We start from the raw sequence: 10,475 nt of genomic DNA on the forward strand, positions 1-10,475 counted from the left end.
CTAGCCCATGTTTCGCTGACCAAGACCCTATCCAGCCTTTCGAATAACCCATTCTTAGCCCAGGTGTCGATCCATTAGGGAGTGTAAGCGGCTCCATTATTGCAAGAAAACCAACATTGAAATTTTTAATCAATCGTTTAAGGACGTTTTGGGTGGGCGCGTTAGCGATTCCCCGAACGTTCCAAAACAAGAAATTGATAGACATAATTAACAAGGAAGGATCATACCCGGCGAGGAAGAAGTCCCCCCTTGAAATTCTGTGACCTGAAAATTGTCCATCCCTTCGGTGCTTGAAGGGATAACCGCATCGGCCCCGGGGTCATGTTGTACCTCCATCCCCGAGGCCTCACTCTCCCCATAACCATCGACATCGAATTCGCCGTTTTCCATGAGAGAGTAATATTTGTTGGAGCTCAAGTAATTGCCGGATGTAGCGTTTCCTCGACCCCCAACAGATTGAGGCCGTCCACCCCCCCTTGATCCGCCTCGGCCATTGTAGAACGTCCCGCGTCTAGCAAGGTGGGAGTCCCGCGTGTGGCTTGAGGGTCCACAAATGTGCAGGTTGGTGGCTGCATTAAAGCCAGAGGGATTCTCGAAGGCCCGGACATTGTTCCGGTCTCCTCTCCTCTCATGTGGTTCAGCCTCCCCTCCAAACTCGTCCTGGAGCTCGCCCATAACATCCGGGCCTTCCCAAGCCGGTTCCTTGGTTTCCTTCCCTTTCGTCCTAGGGTTAGTAAAGGCGCCGTGGTCAGCCACGTCCGCACTCCTAGTACCACCCTTTTGCTTCCCCTGCCCCGAGTTCTTTCCTTGTTGGCCCTTTTCGGGGTCTCTTGGCTTTTGGTGCTCTTGATTTTGCCTCCCTTTTCCACCTTGATCCCCATTTTGTTTCTGTTGTGGTGTTGCAATGTTGTAGTTTCTCTTTACCGGCCTTTCCATTTTTCCCGCCGCGTAACACACCTCGCTAGAGTGTCCCACATGCTTGCATTCTCGACAATATTGGGGAATTTTTCGACCTCCTCTCGCATGTTCGGGTTCAACTTCCGTTGTGCATCTCGATGAGCCTTTGCACTTTCTTCTAAACGGATGTGGTGCATACAAAGATCCGGACTTATTCCCACCAAATCTGAGAGAGTCCATCCTATTGCCTTTTTGTTTCTTTTGATGACCTCCAACAACTCCTTCTCTTGCTCCTTGGTCAAGTTGCTGTTGACTATTACTGGAAATGTCTCATCCTCCTCCAAGTAAGCGTACTTGAGGCCTGGTGGAAGTGTCTTCAGCTCTTTTTTCGTTCCATTCGTCTCCTGGGGCAAGGGATTTTTGTCTGCAATTTCTGGTAAAGTCTCTTTCCCAGACCCAGGAGATTTTTCCAAACTGGCCACATAAGCTGATCCCTTAGATCTAGCTGATTCCGGGCTTCTGCAGAATTCCATAATGGCCTCTGTGAGCTCTTCATCTGTCAATTCTGCTGTGTTCATTGCTGCACACCATCCCACAACTTCTTTGTCAATCGAATGGCTCAACTCCGAGTTGTCGATTTGTTCCTGTATCAATTCTGTCTCAAGATATTCTTGGACTAAAGGGTTAATAACATCAATAGCGTAGAGATTCTCAACATCTAAAGGCCTTTTCATCCCCTCATCTATGCTAAAGGTATATTTTTCCCCATTATAGTCCAAGCAAATTGTTCCATCAAAAACATCGATAATGGTCTTAGCAGTACGCAAAAATGGCCTCCCTAAAAGTACCCCACTAGACTCAGCAGACTCATTATCATTCATCTTGATCACATAGAAATCAGCAGGATATAGAAAATCATGCACTTTGACTATAACATTTTCCAACACTCCTTCAGGGCAAATGCAAGTTCTATCTGCTAACTGGATCACTACCTTGGTAGCAACCATTCTTACCCCAGTTAACTTCTTATAGATCGAAAGTGGCAAAACATTTATTGACGCCCCTAGATCACACATAGCATGCTCAACTTTGATATCCCCTAAGGAGATGGGTAATGTGAACATACCTGGGTCGGTGCATTTTGAGGGCATCCTTCTTTTTTGTATCACAGCAGACACAGTCTCTCCAATCACAATCTTCCCATCTGGCTTGGTCTTTCCTTGCAATAAACTCCTTGATAAATTTACTGAAGGCGGGCATTTTCAAGGCTTGCAAGAATGGCAGGTTGATTTCCAACTTGCTGAAAATCTCCATGAGATCCTCTGTATCATCCTTTTTCTTCTTCGCCTCCCCACGATATGGAAATGGTTTTGCCCGCTTTACTGCATTTGTGGAAGTCCCAGCCGGGTTTCATCAGCTCCCTTGTTTCCTTCCTTACTCGCTTCCTCAGGTTCGGGGTCTAGGAAGAATGGGTCCCTTGATCGAGTTAGAGATCCCCCTAGATCTTCCTTCTGGAGGTCTCTCTGAGCAATAATCTCCCTCGGTTCAGCGCCTTCCTCTTGCTGTTTCGGACTTTGTTTCCCTTCTTTAGCTTGCATAGGCACTTCCTCATCAGTTTCCAACGTCGGCCCTTCGTAACCCCGCCCAAATCTCAAGGTGATTTGACTAATGTTCGCTCGGTCTGGCGGTTTGACGGTAGCAGGAAGTTTGCCTTCATTCCCTCGCATCTCATTCAAGGAAACTGCGATCTGGGAAAGTTGTTTTGCCATCATGTCCATGGCGGCTTTATGTTCAAACTGAGCATCTTGTAACTTGTGCACCATGTCATTGTTGGAGTGTAGGTTACCTTGCATGAACTGCTGTGAATTTACCAGATCATGGACCATATCATCCAAACTCCGCTGTGGTCTGAAGATGAATTGACCAGAATTTTGTCCTTGACTTTGGTTCTGTCGATAGTTGCCTTGATGATTGTTGTATTGGTTATTCGACCCTTGATTTCCCTGATGGTTATTGTACTGGCCACCAGACCCCTGATTCCTTGGATGATTCGGTTGGGAGTTCTGGTAGTTCCCTTGATTGTTTCTCTGATGAGGTGGCACTAGGAGCTTCCTGGGTTGTTCTGATTTTTGTTTCCCCAATTAGCTTGGTCCTGATTCCTATACCCCAGCTGCAATTGTCCTTCTTGACTTTTCCCTGACCAGTTGGACTGCCTCTCCGGAGGGTGTGCAAAATTCGTGAGCTGAAATGGAGGTGGCTGGTTTTGATCATGGTCAGTCCATCTAAAGTTTTGGTGAGTTCTCCATGGGGCGTCCCTCTGTCTTCCTTGATTCCAACTTCCATCGGGATTCCAACTTCCCATCGAATTTGCTTAAGCTTGACACTCCCCATCGCAGCTATAATATGGTTGAAGTTGTCTTTCCTCTTGACCAGGGGATTTCTCAATTTCCACTGGAGCATGCGGATTGTATTTCTCAATTACATTTAGCAAGGCCTTTTCCAGTTTATCGATCCTATCTTCCACCTTCTTGTCTTCTTGATCCATCACTGCATTAGCTGATCCTCTCCTTAATATGCTTCGCGGGTTATCATAGGCCTTTTTTGCCTCGATCAGCCTCCCCAAGGTTTCCCGAGCTTCACTTGCCTTATTCTTGGTAAAATATCCCCCGCTCGAGGAGTTCATCAAGTCCTTTGATTCAGGGTTCGCACCTTCGTAGAACAAATAGTAAGTCTCCGCTTCTATCATCCTGTGGTTCGGACAAGCATCCAGCAGTCCCTTGAAACGGGACCAATAAGAACTCAGAGACTCATCGTATTCTTGTTTGCACTCCTGAATCTCCTTCTTCAAGGCATTCGTCTTGTTGGAGGGAAAAAAGTCCAGAAATTCCAGTTTAAAATCCTTCCACGTGTTGATCGAGTCCGGTGGAAGCCTTAGCAGCCAAGTGTTCGCCTCCCCCTTGAGAGCAAACGGAATTGATCGAAGACGATAGTCCTCCTCGGTTGCCTCGTTGGGTCGCTTCTGAATGCTGCATAGTTTACTGAACTCGTTCAAAAATTCATATGGGCATTCGTTCCTACGCCCAGAGAAAGTAGGTAGAACTCCAAGTACATTTGTCTTGATATCGATCGACCTCTGCCATTGATTCGAGACTATAGCATGAGCGGGTTCACCGTCAAGATGTGCGGTGAGCAACCCTATTTCCGGATCGGGGTCTAGTAGATGAGCCATATCTGGATCCTTCTCCTCCTCGGTCTCGGAATGCTCTGATTCGGTTGATGTCCCTGGGTTCTCCTCTGTCGATGAATTCCACTCCTTTTCACTTTCTGACTCGAACGGAAATGGATCTTCCGTCCTCAATCCTGATCTGGTGGTGATGGTAGATGTAGATTCCTTGACTCGCCACTTGTATTGGCCACTCCCTGATCCAGATGAGCTTGCCCAACTTCCAGATTGGAAGCCTGCTTTCATAAACTGTCAGGGAGAAAGAAAATAACAGAAATCAAAAATTATTCCAAATCCTTAAATTGAATAACAACAAACGCCATCCATCCCCGGCAACGGCACCATTTGAAAAGCTCTTAGGTGGTTCTGTGTGTTCAAATAGGAAATAACAGGTTCCCTAGATCCAGCAAATCCACTAGATCACGTGGTCTAGGAACTCGTTGATCGCAAGGAATCCCGGTCGTCGGACACACAGAGCACTTCTTTCAAAAACCCTCAACCACTTTACTAAACCTAGTATAGGGAAGTAGGGATCGATCCCACAGAGAAGGATGCGTAATACTCATGTTCAAGGATTTGGGTGTGTTTTTGGTGTTGGCTGCTGCCACGCATTTTCTTGGGTTGAGGAAAAACAAAATTAACTTGACTTGGGAAACTTTAAAAATTCTTAAGCTAACAGCTAGACCTAGGCAAAAATCATGAAAAGGCGTGGTAAAGAAAATTAACTATTCGACACTTGATCTAAGAAAACTACTTCTCTACTAGACCTAGGAAATAAACCTACTGTGGGGACCATGACTGAAAAAAAAGCAAAGTACGAACGAAAAGTTGGCAGAATAACTAACTCTCGTACTAACTAACAGCGACATCGTCTTCTTCAACCAAATTGCGTAAAACTTCTTAAGAAATTCAACATGAGCGAAATTAAAACAGAGCAACTGACTTTTAAATCAAATTAATGCATAATCAACGAAGAACCTAACAGATCTGCATACTCTAGACGAAGCAAATAGGAAACGAGAAGAAAACAGAATCCATCTAACAACTATCTTTCCACACATCGACTCCAACCTCAGGCGCTAAATCCACTCCGAATACAAGCGTCCGACACGAACTCCAACCAACAGAAACTCTTCATCACGTCAGATTTAAACGAGGAACTCCGAATACTCAAATAACCACAGATCTATCACCAAATTCCATATCAAACACCACAACATCAAAATAAACAGAGATCGACATAACATTTGAGGAAATAAACTAACAGCAGAGAGATCTATGCAAATTGACTTGAAATTTTAACTGCTAAACGCAGATCAACAAACGGAAAGACAAATAAGTATCATCTGCAGCAAGGTCGACTCCCAAAAGTGAAGTTCGACGGTAAAAACGAGCAAACAACTGAAATTTAAAAGGAATTGTATCTTCGCCCACACTCGGGCGGTGTTGCCAACCACGAAATTTCTAAGAAAGTAACCTTCCGTTCCCGACTACCCCAGATCCATTCCCAAGTGTGTGTAAAGTGTGTGAGCTAAGAAGAGTAAAAAGTGATAATCCTTGCGTTGCATGCTCTTCTATATATAGGCGTTTGAGTGGGGCCCAGCGAGGTATAGATAAGACTTTGATGCCCTCAGCTTTTGACTCCTTTGTCACGCCAATTTCCCTTGTAAATTCTGCTCACTTTGTTCCTTTCCTTCGCTAGACCATCTCCTTCAGTACTTCCTTGATCTAGCGATTTTCTTCACACACCTGGCTTAGGAAACGTGTTAGACCCAGCAAATTATAACATTTTTCGCACATTACCGATGCATGAAATTAGCCTTATCAATTACCTTGAAGGAGTAATTCCAATCGGGTGCCCTGAGTATTGGAGCAAAGATAAGCTTATCCTTCAGTACTTGAAATGCCTTTTTGCAATCTTCGCCAAAGAAGAATTCAACATAGTTGTGCAGGAGATGAGTAAGTGGTTGAGCAATTTTTGCGAAGTCCCTTATGAATCTTCTATAAAAACATGCATGCCCTAGGAATCCTCTGACTTCTTTTTGATTCGTAGGGTAAGACAACTTCAAAATCACATCAACTTTGGCTTTGTCCACCTATATACCCCTCTCCAAGACTACATGCCCTAGGACAATTCCTTCTGGCCTCATGAAGTGGCACTTTCAAAATTCTAAACCAAATTTTTCTCCTGACATCTCCTTAGTACGAGATCTAGGTTGGCTAAGCAGGAATCAAAAGAATTCTCATACACAGTGAAATCATCTATGAAGATCTCAATACACACCTCCATTAGATCTGAGAAGATACTCATCATGCAACGCTGGAAGGTGTCAGGTGCATTGCATAAACCAAATGGCATTCTCCTGTACGAGTATGTGCCAAACGGGCATGTAAAAGTATTCTCTTGGTCGTCGGGGTCTACATAGATCTGGAAATACCCACTGTATCCATCAAGGAAACAAAAATACTGTTTTCCAGCCAGTCTCTCTAGCATCTGATCAATGAAGGGTAATGGAAAATGATCCTTTCTAGTGGCTTCATTCATCTTCCGATAGTCGATACACATTCTCCATCCGGTCACTAGCCGAGTTGGCACCAATTCGTTTTTATCATTCTTGACCACTTGTATCCCTGGCATCTTGGGTACCATGTGGACTGGATATCCGGGATGGAGTAGATAATGCCTAGAGACATCAGCTTCAAAATATCCTTAAGAACTTCCTCCCTCATGTTCGGATTTAGCTTTCGTTGTGGATCCCTACGAGCCTTTGCACCTTCTTCCAATCTGATATGGTGCATGCAAAGATCGGGAATAATTCCTACTAGGTCTGAGAGAGTCCATCACATGGCTTTCTTGTTCCTTCTGATCACCTCCAGTACTTCCTTTTCTTGTTCCTTGGTCAAGTTGTTGTTGACGATGACTGGGAACGTCTCATTTTCCTCCAGATATGCATACTTGAGGCCCGACGGAAGTGTTTTCAATTCCTTCTTAGGTATACTCTCTTCCTGAGGCAAAGGATTTTTTTTCTGTTGCATCAGGTATCATTCCTTTCCCTGACCCAGAAGCATTTTCCATACTAGCCACATGGGTTGATCCCCTTGACCTGACTAATACCGGATTCCTACAAAACTCCGAAATAGCATTGGCTAGCTCTTCGTCTGTCAACTCCTTAGTGTGCATTGCCTCACACCAACTTGCTATCTCTTTGTCAATAGAGTGGCTCAACTCTGAATTATCAATCTGCCCTTGCTTCAGTCTCAAGATATTTCTAGACCAGGGGGTTAATAACATCGATAGCATGCAAATTTTCCACATCCAACGGTTTTTTCATAGCTTCATCAATGCTAAATGTATATTTCTCCCCATGATAATCCAGACATATGGTTCCATAAAAAACAAGAATTATTGTCTTAGCGGTGCGTAGAAATGGTCTACCTAAGAGCACGCCGCTAGACTCGGCAGATTCATTCTCACTCGTTTTTATAACATGAAAATCAGTCGGATACAAGAAATCATGCACTTTAACTATCACGTTTTCCAGCACACCTTCGGAGGAAATGCATGTTCTATCAGCCAATTGAATTACCACATTCGTGTCAACCAATATAACTCCTATCAACTTCTTGTATATTGAAAGCGGTAAAACATTTATTGATGCCCCTAGATCACACATAGCATGTTCAATCTTTATGTCACCCAAAGAAATAGGTAAGGTGAACATACATGGGTCCGTGCATTTTGAAGACATTCTCCGCTTCTGTATCACAGCTGACACGTTTTCTCCAATCACTATCTTCCCATCAGGCTTGGTTTTCCCTACAATGAATTCCTTGATAAACTTGCTAAAGATAGGCAGCTTCAGAGCCTGCTGAAACGGCAGGTTGATCTCCAATTTGCCAACAATCTCCATGAAGTCATCGGTATCATCCTTCTTTTTTTTAACTTCCCCTCGGTAAGGACACGGCTTCATGCGTTTCAATGTTCCTGCGGAACCTCCAGCTGAAGGCTCTCCAGTTTCCTTCCTTACCTCTTCACTCTCCACCTCTGGCTCTGGGTTTAGGAAAAATAGATCAACCGTTCGGGGCAATGGTCTTTCCAAATCACCTTCTTGAAGACCGTCCTCTATTCTGGTGCTCCTTATCTCCATACTTCTCCAATCAGGAACCAAACTCTCCTTCTCCTTGTTTATCACGGGGGTACATCCTCGTCATCTTTCATAACTGGACCTTCATAGCCACGCCCTGATCTCAGAGTAATCTGACTGATGTTTGCCCTGTCGGGTGGTTTCACCGAAGTTGGTATCCTTCCTTCATTCCCTCGCATCTCACTCAACGAAGTAGCGATATGAGACATTTGCTTAGCCACCATATCCATTGAGCTTTCTGCTCCTGTTGTGCATCCTGAAGTTTATGCACCACACCATTGTTGGATTGCATGTTATTCTGCATATGCTGTTGAGAGTTGACTAGGTCATGCACCATATCATCTAGATTCCTCTGGGATCTATAGTTGGGCTGGTTGGAACTTGATCCTTGACCATGGTTCGGCCCATTCCCCTGATTCTGGTGGAAGTTCCTTTGACCTCCCTGATTGTTGTTATGTTGGTTTCCTGACCCTTGATTCCCTTGGTGGTTAGGCTGGAAATTCTGATTATTCCCGGTGGCATTTCTCTAGTGTGGTGGCACATAGGAGCTTCCTTGGTTGTTCTGGTTCCTATTGCCCCAATTAGGCTGGTCTCCTTGACCTCGGTAGCCCAGTTATTCTGCCCTTGTTGACTCCTCCCTGACCAGTTCGAGTTGTGCTACGTCCCTTCTTGTTTCCGGTTAATCCAATTCTGTTGGTTCTTAGTTGGACCAGGATACTGAAGTTGAAGCTGTTGGTTCCCGTCAGCCCATCTGAAACATGGGTTGTCTCTCCATGGGGCCTCTTTAATCTTCCACTGGTTCCAGCTTGTATTCTGGTTATTCTGATTCCAATTTCCATAGCGTTCGCCTGGGCTTGGAATTCTCCATCAGTTGACGGACCATAATAGAGTTGGAGTTGATTTTCTTCTTGACCTGGCAACTTCTCTTTCTCCTGTGAGACAGGGGAATTCTTCTTTTCAATTGCGCTTAGAAGTGCCTTCTCCAATCGATCTATTCTATCTCCAACTCCTTCTCCTTCTACTCTTTTATTGCATTCGCTGAGCTTCTTCTCATAAGAGTACGCGGGTTATCATAGGCCTTCTTTGCATCAATCAACCTCCCAAGGGTTTCTCGTGCTTCACTTGCTTTATTTTTGGTGAAATTCCCCCCACTCGAGGAATTCATCAGATCCTTGGACTCGGGATTAGCTCCCTCATAAAATAGGTAATAGGTTTCAGCCTCCATCATTCTGTGGTTGGGGCAAGCATCGAGTAATCCCTTAAATCGAGACCAATACTGACTCAAAGACTCATCGTATTCTTGCTTGCACTCCTGAATCTCCTTCTTAAGGGCATTGGTTTTGTTCGAAGGGAAGAAGTAATCCAGGAATTCCAACTTAAAATCCTTCCAGGTATGAATTGAGTCCGGTGGAAGCCTTAACAACCATGTGTTGGCTTCTCCTTTCAAAGCGAACGGGACTGCGCGTAGGCGATAGTCCTCCTCCGTCGCATCATTTGGCCTCTTCTAGATGTTGCATAACTTGCTGAACTCGTTCAGGAACTCATATGGACACTCATTCCTTCGCCCTGAAAAAGTGAGTAGAACGCCTAGCACGTTCGTCTTTATGTCGATGGACCTTTGACGTTGATTTGAGACAATAGCATGAGCCGGTTCGCCATCTAGATGTGCAGTGAGTGAACCGATCTCAGGACCAGGTTCAACTAAGTTTGCTATGTCACCGACTGCTTCCTCCTCTGTTTCTGAGCACTCTGTTTCTGATGACGACTTGGGGTCCTCTCTCCCTGACGAATTCCAATCTTTGTCACTGTCTGAACCAAACGGAAATGGATCTCCTATCGTTAACCCCGATCTGGTGGTGACTGTGGATGTTGACTCCTTGACTTGCCACCTGAATTGAGCGTTCCTTGACCCAGACGAGTTACTCCAGTTTCCAAACCGTAAGCCTCTGCTCATAAACTAGATGGTCTTCAACTTATAAAATGCTAATGGAAGCAAAACCTTATTCTTCAATAATAATACGTTATTTTGAAGAAGAAAAGAATTCTAGTGTTATTGCCATTAGTGAGAAGAATTGGGAGATTGTTGATATATTGGTTCCTCTTTTGCAAACATTTAACAATATGACTAATATCATGTCCGGTTCTTACTATCCTACTTCTAATATTATGTTGCGTGATATGTTTAATATTGTTAAATTATTTGATGAACA

This window comes from Salvia hispanica, chromosome 6 (assembly GCF_023119035.1).
Source record: "Salvia hispanica cultivar TCC Black 2014 chromosome 6, UniMelb_Shisp_WGS_1.0, whole genome shotgun sequence".
NCBI lineage: Eukaryota > Viridiplantae > Streptophyta > Magnoliopsida > Lamiales > Lamiaceae > Salvia > Salvia hispanica.